This window comes from Macrobrachium nipponense, chromosome 19 (assembly GCF_015104395.2).
Source record: "Macrobrachium nipponense isolate FS-2020 chromosome 19, ASM1510439v2, whole genome shotgun sequence".
NCBI classification, from domain to species: domain Eukaryota; kingdom Metazoa; phylum Arthropoda; class Malacostraca; order Decapoda; family Palaemonidae; genus Macrobrachium; species Macrobrachium nipponense.
The window spans coordinates 53,631,570-53,645,911 of NC_061088.1; the positions used below are offsets into that span (position 1 = coordinate 53,631,570).

Genomic DNA, 14,342 nt, shown 5'->3' on the forward strand with positions numbered 1-14,342 from the left:
CTGTGAATGATACCATAATTTCATTTTCATATACGTACACGTACATTTGGTAAGCTGGCTGGCCTCGCACAGATAAAAGTTGATTTTACTGATATGAAATAACTCAACGAATAGCCTTTTTATTATGAAGATATGATGATAATATACAAGGTAAAAAATGGTTGTACGTATTTCGCTTGTCGCTGAAAGAGAGAGAGAGAGAGAGAGAGAGAGAGAGAGAGAGAGAGAGAGAGAGAGAGAGAGAGAGAGAGAGAGAGAGAGACTTAAACCAATGTAACAGGGCGGTATAACGTGATAACACTATATGTATACCTCGTATTTTTCATTTCGGTAGTTTGGTCAAATAAATTGGTTTTGTTTAGCATTGAGAAAGAATAAAATATCAGGCAACGAGAGAGAGAGAGAGAGAGAGAGAGAGAGAGAGAGAGAGAGAGAGAGAGAGAGAGAGAGAGAGAGAGAGAGAGAATTAGGATGTCTCAAAGACTTATGATCTCCATTACATGAGGAATGAGTAAAAATGTATCTTATTTTTACTTCTGGAAGCCACCATTGAACATCGGCAGTGACAACTTAAACTCAACTCGATAAGTGCTCATAGTTATGGCAATGACATCAGCAATCAGCTGTTTCTCTGAGAGAGAGAGAGAGAGAGAGAGAGAGAGACTGTTGCCTGATTAGGTTGTAACATTCATAGACATCCATTAGCAAAAGTTGAATAATAGTTGTGTATTCAGAATAATGATAATTTTAATAAAACGGTTGTTTTAATGTGTCTAATCATATTGCATGTATTATTACCATATTATAGTATTATGATAGGAACATAGTGATCTACTATTTGCATTCTGGTTTTGTTTATATTAAGAGATATGCCTATAATATATAAGGTGAGAATGGTTTTATTACCTTTATTTTCAGTTAATGTCATAATGTGAATCTGTTCATGTATGTTGGTGGTTATCGCACTGCAACTAAGCTTAGCCTACCCATGAACGTCATACATATACCTTTAATAGGCTATTTATTTTGAAGATATGCCTATAATATATAAGGTGAGAATGGTTTCATTACCTTTATTATTGTCAGTTAATATCATAATGTGAGTCATTTCATGTATTTTCATGTATGTCGGTGATTATCGGACCGCGGCCGAGGCTTAGCCTACCGATAAACATCGCATACGCAACAGGTTTGTCTCGCGATGCTGAGATTCATACCAGCGATGTAGCATGCGAAGCGGTCCAAGAAAAAACCTGTGAATGACTGATTCCATGATTGCTGATCCGTGACTAAGCGATGCACCACTGTACAAACTATTTCATCAAAATTCCACTTACTTTCGTAACTCAATAAGCCAAAAATATTGATCCGTACAAGAAAATGCAATATTTCTTGTTATAAATTTTGATAATCATTGTCAAAAAGATTGTACGTAATGGCATCTGTAGAGATTCCATGAGTTGCAGAAGGGAAGTCAGCTACCAACTACCTTTCAGAGAGGGCACAAACCTCATTGTAGGGTACATGTTCGAGTTTCACCTCTGACATTTGCTTGCTTTTTCTCTTGGCAAGAATTTCATCATGCCAATGAGGAAAAGACAAGCAAAACATCTCGCTAACATACAGACGAAGAAAACTCGCTCTAATATGATTACAGAATATCATAATATATGTGATATTATTGTAGTTAGTGAAGAGAGAGAGGGAGGGGTGCGTAATAAGTAACGCTTGTCTTGCCTGATGCACAAGTCACACTGTGCCCCAGGCTACGATCTTTGAGCAAAGGGATCTTCATTTACGATAAATAACATAGTTTTGGTTTATTAATACCCAAAAAGGAATATGAAATTCATAATAATCATGATTTATTAACATTGTCTTTGTAAAAAGAGAGTACACCTTCGTGTTTCACCTCTGACATTCTTGCTTTTTGTTTGTTTATCTTTGTTTCGGCAAGAATTTCAGCATGCCAGAGGAAAATACAAGGAAAACATCTTGCTAACATACAGAAGAGAAAATTCGCTGTAATAAGCCAAGTTAGTGAAGGAGAGAGAGAGAATTGCCTATGAAGGAGTGCCCTGTCTTGCCTAACGCAGTGTCCCAGGCTACGATATATGAGCAAAGGGATCATTATTTATGATTAAATAACGATAAATAACAGAGTTTTGTTTTATTAACCCTTTAACGCCGAAAGGGTATAATAAAAATCGTCTCCCGTATGCCGAAGGGGTCTCGGAGTGAGCGCTGAAGCGGAAAAAATATTTTTTTCAAAAAATCACAGCACGCTTAGTTTTTAAGATTAAGAGTTCATTTTTGGCTCCCTTTTTTGTCCTTGCGTGAAGGTTAGTATACAACCATCAGAAATGAAAAAAAATATCATTATCATATATAAATAATGCGATATATGATAGCGTGAAAACAAAATTTCATATATAATTGTATTCAAATCGCGCTGAGCAAAACGGTTAAAGCTAACGAGTTAATTTTTTTTCGTTGTATTGTACACTAAATTGCGATCATTTTGTTATATAACACATTGTAAAACGATCAAAGCAACAGAGAGAAAATATTATCACAAAATGATGCATGAATTCGTAACACTCGGATTTAAATTTTTTTTTTTTTTTTTTTTATTTTTTTTTTTTTTTTTTTTTTTTTTTTTTAAATCACCATAAATCTAAATATTGTTCTAGAGACTTCCAATTTGTTTCAAAATGAAGATAAATGATTGAATATTACTATACGTTAAGAGTTTTAGCTTACAATTGCAGTTTTTGACCATTTTGAACAAGTTAAATTTGACCGAATGTCAAATTTTTTTTATATATTTTTTATATGCAAATATTTCAAAAATGAGAAAAGCTACAACCTTCAATTATTTTTAGTTGTATTCTACATGAAATTGCGCACATTTTCATATATAAAACTCTATGAAACGCCTAATATGAAATGGAGCAAACATTACGAGAATGCAACATACACATTTCGGAGATTTGCAGCGGAGAATCTGTGCACAGAGGGAAGGAAAGTTTTTTAAAAAATTCACCATAAATCTAAATTTTGTGCTAGAGACTTCGAATTTGTTTCAAAATGAAGATAAATGACTGAATATTACTAGACTGTAAGAGTTTTAGCTTACAATTGCATTTTTCGACCGTTTTGATAGTCAAAGTTGACCGAACATGGTTTTTTTCTATTTATCATGATTAATATGCAAATATTTCAAAAATGAGAAAAGCTACACCCTTCAATTATTTTTAGTTGTATTCTACATGAAATTGCACACATTTTCATATATAAAACTTTATGTAACGGCTAATTTAAAATGGTGCAAACATTACGACAATCGGACGAAAAAATTTATGATTTCTTTCGGAAGAGTTACCAGTTACCGCGTGGACACAAAGAATTGTTTTTTTTTTTTTCATAAATTCACCATAAATGGAAATATTGTGCTAGAGACTTCCAATTTGTTGCAAAATGAAGGTAAATGATTGAATATATCATTTTTTATATGAAAATATTTCAAAACTGATAAAAGCTAAAACCATGGGTTGTTTTTAGTTGTATTGTGCATGAAATTGCACACATTTCCATACATAAAACTTTATGAAACGGCTAATTTAAAATGGTGCAACCATTACGACAATCGGACAAAAAAATTTATGACTTTTTCGGAAGAGTTACCGCGCGGACGTAAGGAAAAAGTTTTTTTCATAAATTCACCATAAATCTAAATATTGTGCTAGAGACTTCCAATTTGTTGCAAAATGAAGGTAAATGATTGAATATTACTAGAATATAAGAGTTTTAGCTTACAATTGCGTTTTTCTACCATTTCGGTAGAGTCAAAGTTGACCAAAGGTTGAAATTTTGGCACATCGTTATTTATGTGAAAATATTTCAAAACTGATAAAAGCTACAATCAGGATTTTTTTTTTTGGTATTCTACATGAAATTGCGCACCTTTTCATATACTATAATACTCCATGTAATGGCTAATTTAAAATGGTGCAAAAATTATGTCAAAGTGACAAAATAATTTCAGAGATGTCACTGATACTTTTTAGTGCGATAAGAAAGAAATTCGCGCTTGCGCGCCTGCGTAACGATTGTAAACAAAACAACGCCTTGGTCCGTGAGCTCCCAGCATCCCCCAGGGTGCATGATTCAAAAGTTTTTGCCCAGTAGGCCTATAAGTATTTTTCTGCAAATTTTAAAAAAACTTTATTTATCGACGTACCATAAGTCCAATCTGCACCTGACAGACAATTTATGTCGACGTTTAATATGTCCAATCGGCGTTAAAGGGTTAATACCCAAAAAAGAAATATACATTCATAATAATCATTATTTATTAACATTGTCTTTATAAAAATACAAAGGAAAACTTTGAACGCCCATATCTCAAAACTATAATTATTGACCTTCAAATTCTATCTTCTCACTTAAGTTTTAAAGCTATAGCATTGAAATTTGGTATATAACTTAGAAAGACATTATAAAAACAATCAAATAGAGCACTTTTTTCCTATTTTTGTTTTGTCTTTTTTTTTTACATAAATTCTTTTTCGTGATTTATAGGTTTAATTTTTTACCATATTGAAAAATTCATAACTAGCAAAAAAAAATTGCTTTTAGAAATAAACTCTTCATTTGATTGGAGGTCTACATCAGGTCTATATATGGTAGTAATCCCAGAATCCCAGTTCTTAATATTAAATATCAAGGGAGGAGATAGAATTTGAAAAATGGTTATTTTCGTGATAAATCACCCTGGTGTCAAAAACTGAAGGTCAGAGGCAAAAATCATATGCGGTTTGGAGAAGTCGCAAGTCACCTTATTAAGTGGTATGAATGTCAATGTCCTGTCCTTAAAAATGGCATTAGCTGGCCGGCCCCCTTAACAATAGAATAATCTTCTTGCACCAGCTGGAAACTGGTTAAAACCAATCAAGATTGTAAAGCAAGGAATCTTTTCTAACAAGCCAAGCCCAACAAGAAAACTGCTTTAGAGTCAAGATCCCTGTCTAATGACCGACATAGGAGCTCAAATAGAGCTCGAGTGATTCTTCTCAGGACTCTAGAGAAAGATCCCCCGAAGGAGGCTCGAGTTCTCTTGGACAACAGGACTATTCAAAACTCCTGAATAAGAATTCCCAGGATGAAGAGATGTGCACGCCTTTCAGGCACAAAACCAAGCCCATGGCTGCTCTGCAGCCTCTGATAGCTGAAACAGAAGCTCTTGAGTGGAGAGACCCCCTGTCGACGACGCCAATCACAGTAGACTGCCAAATTCCTCTGGTGAACTGCTGACAAAGATTTCCCGAGATAGCCGGACATCTGACAACCTTTCTAGAAAAACCTCTCGCTCGGAGGAGATACTCGATAAGTTTCCAGCCAATTTGTTCAAGAGATAAGGACTCTACTGATTGGTGAAAACTTTCTACATGAGGTTGGGAAAGGAGCTGTCACCATGGGGGTAATTTCTCTCTTGGAACCTCTGACAGAAAGAGACAGGTCTGGGAAACACTCCCACTTGAGGCCACAGAGGTGCCACCAAGGCTGAGATTTTGAGAACTTATTACTCTGTTTAGAACTTGATGGATTAGGCAAAAACAGAGGGAAGGCGTACACCTTGTCCCAAGGATGTTGCAAGGCATCCTCTGTGAAGACACGAGGATCTTGGACCAATGAACAGTAAACCTCCAGCTTCCTGTTGAAGTGAGTGGCATAGAGGTCTAGTCATTAGGACCTTCCCCAAATGTGAAAAAGCCTGTCCGCCACGTCCTGGTGCAGAGACCACTCTGTGCCCATGATTTGGTTGCGATGACTCAACTTTTTCGGCCACCACATCCCTCTTGCCTGAAATGTACCTGGCAGACAGCTCCACCAATTGTCGATCGCCCATGGTGCAACTCAACGGTCATCAAATGGAGTTGACAAGACACCAGACCCACCTATTTGTTCACATAGGTGACCACTGTGGCGTTGTCTGACATCAGCACGATGGAATGACCCTCTCCCCTTTCCGGGAACTCCTGCAGACCTAGGAAAACTGCTTTTAAATGCAAGATGTTGATGTGGAAACAGTTTGTCCTCTGCACTCCAAACGCCCAAGACAAGGAAATCTTTTACATGAGGCATCCGAAAACAGGAGAAAGTCTGGAGGGGGTGAACGCAGAGGGACTCCCACCATGAGATACTGGTTATCCAACCACCAACAAAGGTCTTTCATCACCTCTTCTGACAGAGGAACTCTCTGCAGAGAGGAATTTCCTGCCAGAGACCAGAAGTCCTTCAGTCTCCACTGTAGAGAGTGAAGGTGAAGGTGAACATGGGGGACCAGTTTCTCCAAAGACGACAAAATCCCCAGAGGGACCTGCCACTGGTGAGCTGGCTGTTTGGATTGTGACAGGAAAGTGTGCCACCAACTGGAACTTCTCCAACCTCTGGTACGACGGAAAAACCCTCGATGCTGTGGCATCTATATCCATACCCATATAGAGAGCTCCCTGGCTGGGAACCAGATTGGACTTCAGGTTTACTACTATGCTTAGCTCCCGATAAAACTGAAGAAGGCAATCCCTGTCTTGAAGTAGTTCCTGCCTGGAGCCTGCCAAGACCAGCTAGTCATTGCAGTTTCTCAATAGGCGAATCGCTTGAGCATGAGTCCATGTTGAGACTATGGCAACAACCCTTGTGAACACCTGCAGGGCTGTAGTCAATCAAAAGCAAAGAACCTTGAACTGGAAGACTTGCTCTCCCAGACTGATGCAAAGGAACTTCCTGGACGAAGGGTGGATTGGAATCTGAAAGTAAGCATCCTTCAAATCTGCTAACGGCAATAAGTCATTTCTTATCACTGTAAAACCTGTCCCGGGCATCTCCATCCTGAACCTTGTCTTCCTTACAAACTGATTCAGTGTGGAAAGGTCGATCACTGGTCCCCAGTCGCCTGTAGCCTTAGGGACCAGGAAAATCTGACTGTAAAACGCCGGTGAAGGGTGATGCATTTCTTCCACTGCACCCTTGTCCAGCATCTTCAACACTCCCTCCTGAAGAGTCAATGCTTCATAAAGCCATGAGCATAGGTCAGATTGAGACGGGGTCTGTCCGAGAGAAGGAGAGAGAAGGCATCCCCCTACCTGTGGCAACTGAGGAAGAGAGGCCCCCCCTCTGCCCCTTCCTCTGGAGCCCCTCCCAGCCTTGTAGGGGCAAGATTTAAAGGGACGTTGTTGATGTCTTGACTTTGATGGCGAAGCAGTCCGAGAAGCTCTCATAGAAGTTGGATGCCTGGTCGACTTGACAGGAGGAGACGGTCTTGTCCACCATTGTGGAGGGGTAGGAGAACGAGAAAAAGCCTCCAATTTAGATACCACCTGATGTACTAGCCTATCTTTGGTATCGGCTCACCACTGGTCAACCCCATCCTCTAAATGAGTTCTTCTGAACAGAAGCTGCAACTCAAGGAGACCCCGTTTCGGAGTGCTGACAAGGACTCTGAATCTACTGCTCCGCTACCTTCGACAAAGCCGTGTCCCTCCTAACTAGGAGGAGGCTGGCCCACAGTCATATTAAGAGGGCCTTGATACGAAATGGCCTTAGCACCAGACTGCAATAGTTTGACAAAGGAGGAAGAACTGATTGAACCCCCCTCAGCTCAATTTGACCCTATCCTGGCTACTGCAGTGGACCAGAAGTCCAACCAGGACACAGCCTAGAAGATGGTAGAAGCAGTAGCCTCCATAGCAAAGGCCTCTTGCGAAGAAAAATGAAAGATCTTTAGACCTAACTTGATCCAAGGTCAAACCAGGCTTAAGATGGATCACAACTGAATTAAGACAACAGGGCATCAGCTGAATTACATGGGTGGAATAATACTTCCTATGCCACACAAGAGGAGGAAAGAACTTAAGAGGACCTATTGGAGCGCAGACATATCTCGGTCCAAAACCATGACATTAACACAATGCAAGATGGACCGAGCATCCCCCAACAAGAGAAGCTCAAACGAAGCCTCAGTATCTTGCCTTGGACCTAGAAAGCCTCTATACCCATAGGGGTCATACAAGACCAAGTATACATTCTACACCCAAGATTATTGAGCTCACGAATGAGATCAATAACCTCTAAGAAAGAAAACAAAAATTCCTGCATCTCTCACTCCTCTGGTTCTGCCAAAGGAGACTGATAACACGAACAAGGCAGCGTGGAAGGATCCTCATCCTTCTCTCTAACAGCACTGGAGAGGCTTCCCTAGGAAGCCAGGCATCATGCCTCCCACTGGTTGGAGTGCAGTCCCTAACAGTGCAGTCCTGAAACAGAGGGCTCCAGAACACGGCCTTCAAAAGAAGAATCTTTTGAAGGTGCAGGAGATACTGTCATAGACCAGGCACCATTGACCTCTTAATCAGAGCCTTATCATCTTTACGATGGAATGGAACAGGTACAGGAGATAGACATGGTCGAGATGGAGGGCTAACACTTCCACGGTCACATACATGTATGTGTAAGGGAGAGACACAGCCATGTAGAGAAATTGACAAAGCACTCCTCTCACTCACAGAAGACACTGCCACAAAGTCCATAATTCTCCAACTTTTGACTTGAGCGCAAGGAGGGGGAGAAGATGAAGAAGCAGAAGGAGATGGAGGAGACAGCTTACTCCCTCTATGACATCTCTTGCTAGAAGGAGAAATATCACTCCTCCTACGACTCTTCTTGCCAGAGAGCAGAATACCTCTCTTGAAAAACAGAGTCCAGCCTCTCGACCATAGCTTGCAACATCATCTCCATGGGCTCAGAGAGAGGTTGTGATGACATCAGAGGTGAAGATGATGACGTCACAACAACAGGAGGTAGAGACAATACTGCAGCTGAGTCATAGGTTAAGAGGATGCTGGGAGTGATGTCGCAACATCTTGAATGGCAGCGGTGGTTGCTGGTCTTACTGGCGAAGTGATAAAGGGCGACCCAATATGTGTCAACGTTGACAAGAGTGTCCCGCTAGGAGGCAGCACAGGAGAGCCAAAATAGTGTAGGCCTGGAGGTGGGGGGACTGGCGAGGGGGTCGGCGGGAGGTTACGAGCATTATGAGCAGCAGTGAAATGCAAGAGTAGGCCATCCAAAGAGGGGGGACCATGCATGCCTAGAGACACCCAAACAGCCACCATCTTGTTTTATTTGAAATCTGAAATGGGGGAAGCAGAAGGCGTAGCCTCCTCCCTCTCGGAAAGGACATTATATCCCGAGGGTGAGGGGGATACATTAAACTTTAATTCATCCTGTGCAACTCCCGATACTTCCAACAACGAATCGATGGAAGAAAGGGAAGGAGACAGCAGTCCAATCAACACAAAGGGAACGCTTCTGGACAAAGGGGATGCTGAACTGTCCAAATGGGGAGGCAAACACCCTACAAAGAAGGACAAGTAGACAATCTATGATGCTCCCTCTTCTTGTAGAACACCTTCCACTGCAACACAAGCCAGGAACGACATCCCGGGCAAGGATTAGTAATGGTACAAAAATTAGACCAGCACCTACTGCATATAGTATGGGGATCTGTAATGGTAGCAGCCAAAAACCCGGAAATCCCTGAATGCCCAAGCACATGCCTTGACAAGGCCTAGAAGAATCGGAGGACTCCATGATAATCAACAAGGCACACACACATAAACACACTGAAACAAAGAAATCACAGGCAAACAAAGCAACCAGCTTGGGAAGGAGAGCACAAGTGACTACTCTCCAAGGCAGTCAAGGAAAGACTTACATGTCACGGAGCTCTATGCCTGGTCGGTGACCAGCTTCCACTTCGTATACACAAGTTGCCAGATGCCACAGATTCCTTGCATTACAATCTTTTGATTGTTTTAACCAGTTTTCAGCCGGCGCAAAAAGATGACCCTATTGTTAAGACCAAAGGTTTGTTCCATGTATGAACAAAGGCCAACTTTACTGTTACCCTAGTTATTTTTCTTATAGAAGAAAAATGAAAGTTATGTCTTAAAAACTGATGATTTGGTGAAATGAAAATGAAGAACTAAAGATTTTTTATAGGAACTTGTGTCCAGGACTTGGTTTCCATTAGTGGTTAACAAAAAGGGGTAACACTACATGCAGCATCAACACTGTATACTAGATTCTCCAGAAACAAGTTAGATAATGAGGGGAGATAATTAAGTAATAATCTGTTGAAAGACTGATAACCCGATGGAATAATACTACAAAAAAGGTCACAAAAAAGGTCACAAAAAAAGTACAAACACTTACTGGATTAAATTCGTAACAATTTTTGAAGATAAGACGGATATCTCGAACAAATTCCTCCAAGGAGTCATAATGTTCATTGCTCTCAGGAACTAATTTTTTCTTTACAATTTCTAGCGCCATAGGGTTCTTGATCACTTCATAATACTCAACAAGCTGGAAAAGAATAAAAATTATATGATAATAAATAAAGCAAACTGCAGCAACAAAACTACAAAGAAAAACTAGATCTAAAAGTTAAATACACAACCTAGGTCATAGTTTGCCAAAAACGAAATGCAATTCTAATAATGCAAAAATTACATGAACCACTTTCCAGAGACTTAATGCAACTTCTAAAACACAAAAGGTTCAAGATTTCATTCTTTCAGCTAGTGTTATTATTAAGCAGTTTAATAACAAATCAAAACATGTGACTCAAGAGGCTGATAAAACTTTCTTTAATAATAAAATGCAAATCTTATTTCATAAACTGAAGTCCTTAGAAATTGGTAACTTGAATCCTACCATACCTGGAAAAGGCTTCTTCAATTTTCTTATTTAGACTTGCATTCAAAGACTTATACTAAACATGCATCCAAAAAGTGAAGTGCAACTGAACAGGTAAGAAGTCACTAACTATTAATAATCAAATGTAACTAGTGCAAGAAGGATGGAGGAAAGTTACTTGCTATGTCTGTAGTTGAATCAAACTTTTATTGAGGAACCACTTGATTAAAATTTTATTGCATTTCCAACAGTTACTGGTGATCAAGGGGATTCATTGCTTTCATCTTGCAGAAACTTTGGAATGATTTAGCAAAAACTTCGAAATGATTACAGACCCTGTAATGTACACCAACAATAACTGAAAATCATTCATTCCTTATTCCTCAAAAATATAAATGCTCCCTCACTCTACCTCAGGTTAGCTGTGTATGACCGGAATGATGAATGATTTTGTTAATCACTTGTGCTAAATTTTTTTGTGAAAAGCTGTGTTCTTTCATTTACGCTTTTGTTAATATTGTTCAACTAGACCTTGGCGCACCCAACAGTGGCTCAATTAAGACTTTTTTTCCTGTATTGCATTTGATTGTTTTCATAATTTGTCATTACATTAAATTTACTGGTAAATTCCCTTTTTATGTGAATTTTTATTGCTTTTACATACACAGTAATATTTTAACTCAACTCTTCTCCTCTCCTCAACATATCAACGCTCCCTTGCTCAGCTCCTCAACATATCAACGCTCCCTTGCTCAGTCTCAAGTCAGCTGGGCGTGATGTCACCACGGTTACGTACAATTTTATACATCTTTTATGCTAAATGTTATATCGAAAGCTAAATTTTATATTAAATGCTTTATACTTCTATTTATTTTGTCGAATATTGTTATTATTAACTATATATATTGTAAATGAATATATAAATTTAATACAGTTTAACTTGTAAGACCCAGTAGGATGTTGAATACAAGTATAAACTGGATAATCAGTCAGTTCGAAGTACAAGCATTCCTTCAACAAACGATACACAATTTTCTTAAAAAATTTTCTTTAAAAATACGTAGCCATCAGCAGCCTCGCACCATTCAATTATGCTAATGTCGGATCATATCTGATTCTCGTTTTGTGTTAGTTCAATTTCTTTTTGTACTGAATTATCATACGATCTGATTCTCATTTTGTGTTCAATTTCTTTCTGTACTGAATTATCATACATCAGGATGCATTGAACCTCCAGAATTAGCCAATATCAATAATTTCTATACCATAGTATACACTACAGGCGGCCCTCGGTTAGCGGCAGGGGTTCCGTTCCTGGCCACCGACGCCAAGCGATTTTCGACGCTGAGCGATTTTAAAGCCTACGGCCGCCGCACACCTTCTTTCGAAACTCTAGACCAGTCAAAGGCGCAGTAATCCCACAACGGCGCAATAAGTCAAATTATATTTATGCAGCATAGTACTATAGAATTTACTGTACAGTACATGTGGGTGTCTAGAGTATGTAAAGATATAATAAAGTTTATACAGTGTACAGGTAGCTGTAGTGTTCAGGTTACGATCATTAGTCTTAAGATAGTTCGATTTTATGAGAGATCAAATTACAATGGCCTAACTTTATCCATCTTCTAGTTACATAAGTTCAATAACAGCAAAAGTGAATGATGAAAGTATGGTTTTAACGTTATACTCGTTGCGTGAACGTGTACAGCCATGAACAACCGAACGAGAAACGACTTTTTTTTTTTTTTTCTAAGTACAACCGAACTGGATAACATCTGTTTGGCTTGTATTTCGATCATCGTACTACAGTGCAACATTACCGTATTTGTTATAAATGGCGTTATGTATAGAATAGAACCGAGATATCTTAATGTAATAACTTTATTTGCTATAGATCAGAGATCAATATAGATTAAAGATCAATCGGGAAATGATATTGTCATGTTACAATAAAGTTTTATACATACTTACCTGACAGATATATACTTAGCTACTTAGCTATAGACTCCGTCGTCTCCGACAGAATTTCAAATTTCGCGGCACACGCTACCGGTAGGTCAGGTGATCTACCGCCCTGCCCTGGGTGGCAGGACTAGGAACCATTCCCGTTTTCTAATCAGAATTCTTCTCTTCCACCTGTCTCCTGCGGGGAGGCTGGGTGGGCCATTAATCATATATATCTGTCAGGTAAGTATGTATAAAACTTTATTGTAACATGACAATATCATTTTTATACATTCAACTTCCCTGCCAGATATATACTTAGCTGATTAGCACCCATTGGTGGTGGGTAAGAGACAGCTAACTACTGAAATAGACAGGTAAACAACATATGTTGTAGGTATTAATAAACCTTGGTTCCTACCTTATTAGGCTGAAGACTTCGCGGCTACTGCCTTGGAGTCTGCTTAGCCTCAAGAGCCTCAGCGAGATATTGATCTATGGCTAAGAGTTCTTGTGGGTCTGCCAATGGGGTCTTATCCACTTACTCGGCAGAGCCTAAAGGCCTTTGTCATTGGGTGCTATTCCACTAACATGACAATACACCTTGTTCAAGGAGCACAAACCCGATCCCGATCACCTGATCCTAACATCCATGTTAGTTCTAAGATTGTAAGGAGTTATCCCCGAACTCCTTACAAACAACCAAAAACTCGAAACATAAATACACTTTCATTACAAAATATACAAAAAAAAAATTTTGTACTCCCCTACTAGCCATACATACCCTTGATCCCCTACCAGCAATGACACTATGCTCCCGTGCGACATTAGTGAGCTTGCTAATAGAAAACCAAGCACATATCTGACAAGAGGGTTTATGTACGATAAAAACACAAAATTAAGGATCAGTCTTTGCTCCAAGACCCAGCACTGTATCTGCTGATAAAAAAGGACCTAGCGAGAAGCACTTCTCATAGGTTACTCTCACATCCTTCAGATAATGAGATGCAAACACTGAATTGCACCTCCAATATGTAGTCTCAATGATATTTTTTAGAGACATATTCTTTTGGAACGCCAAAGACGTTGCTACTGCCCTCACTTCATGGGTCTTGACTTTTAGAAGACCGAAGGATTCCTCCGAGCAGTTCTTGTGAGCGTCCGTAATAACGCTTCTCACAAAGAAAGCCAAGGCGTTCTTGGACATGAGTCTTTTGGGGTTCTTCACCGCACACCAAAGACCTTGTTGACAAGCTCCCATCTGTCTCTTCCTCTCTAAATAATATTTCAGAGCTCTCACTGGACAGAGAGACCTCTCTATCTCTCTGCCTACTAGGTTAGATAGGCCTTTTACCTCAAAACTTCTGGGCCACGGTTTTGACGGGTTTTCGTTCTTTGCCAGAAACATTGTCTGGAAAGAACAGATAGCAGCATCTCCTTTGAACCCCACCGTGGAATCCAGAGCGTGCAATTCGCTCGTCCTCTTGGCTGTAGCGAGAGCCACCAGGAACAAGCATTTCCTAGTGACGTCGCGGAAGGAAGCCAGATGTAAAGGTTCGAATTTATCCGATGAAAGGAATTTCAGGACCACGTCTAGATTCCAACTAGGTGTTCTAGGAGTAGCTGCCTTT

The 14,342-nt window shown here is 39.6% G+C and overlaps 1 pseudogene; it reads right to left on the reverse strand.

Moving 5' to 3' along the window:
• LOC135217020 (E3 ubiquitin-protein ligase TRIM33-like) overlaps positions 1–14,342 on the reverse strand; it is a 361,157-nt pseudogene that overhangs the window by 16,941 nt on the left and 329,874 nt on the right.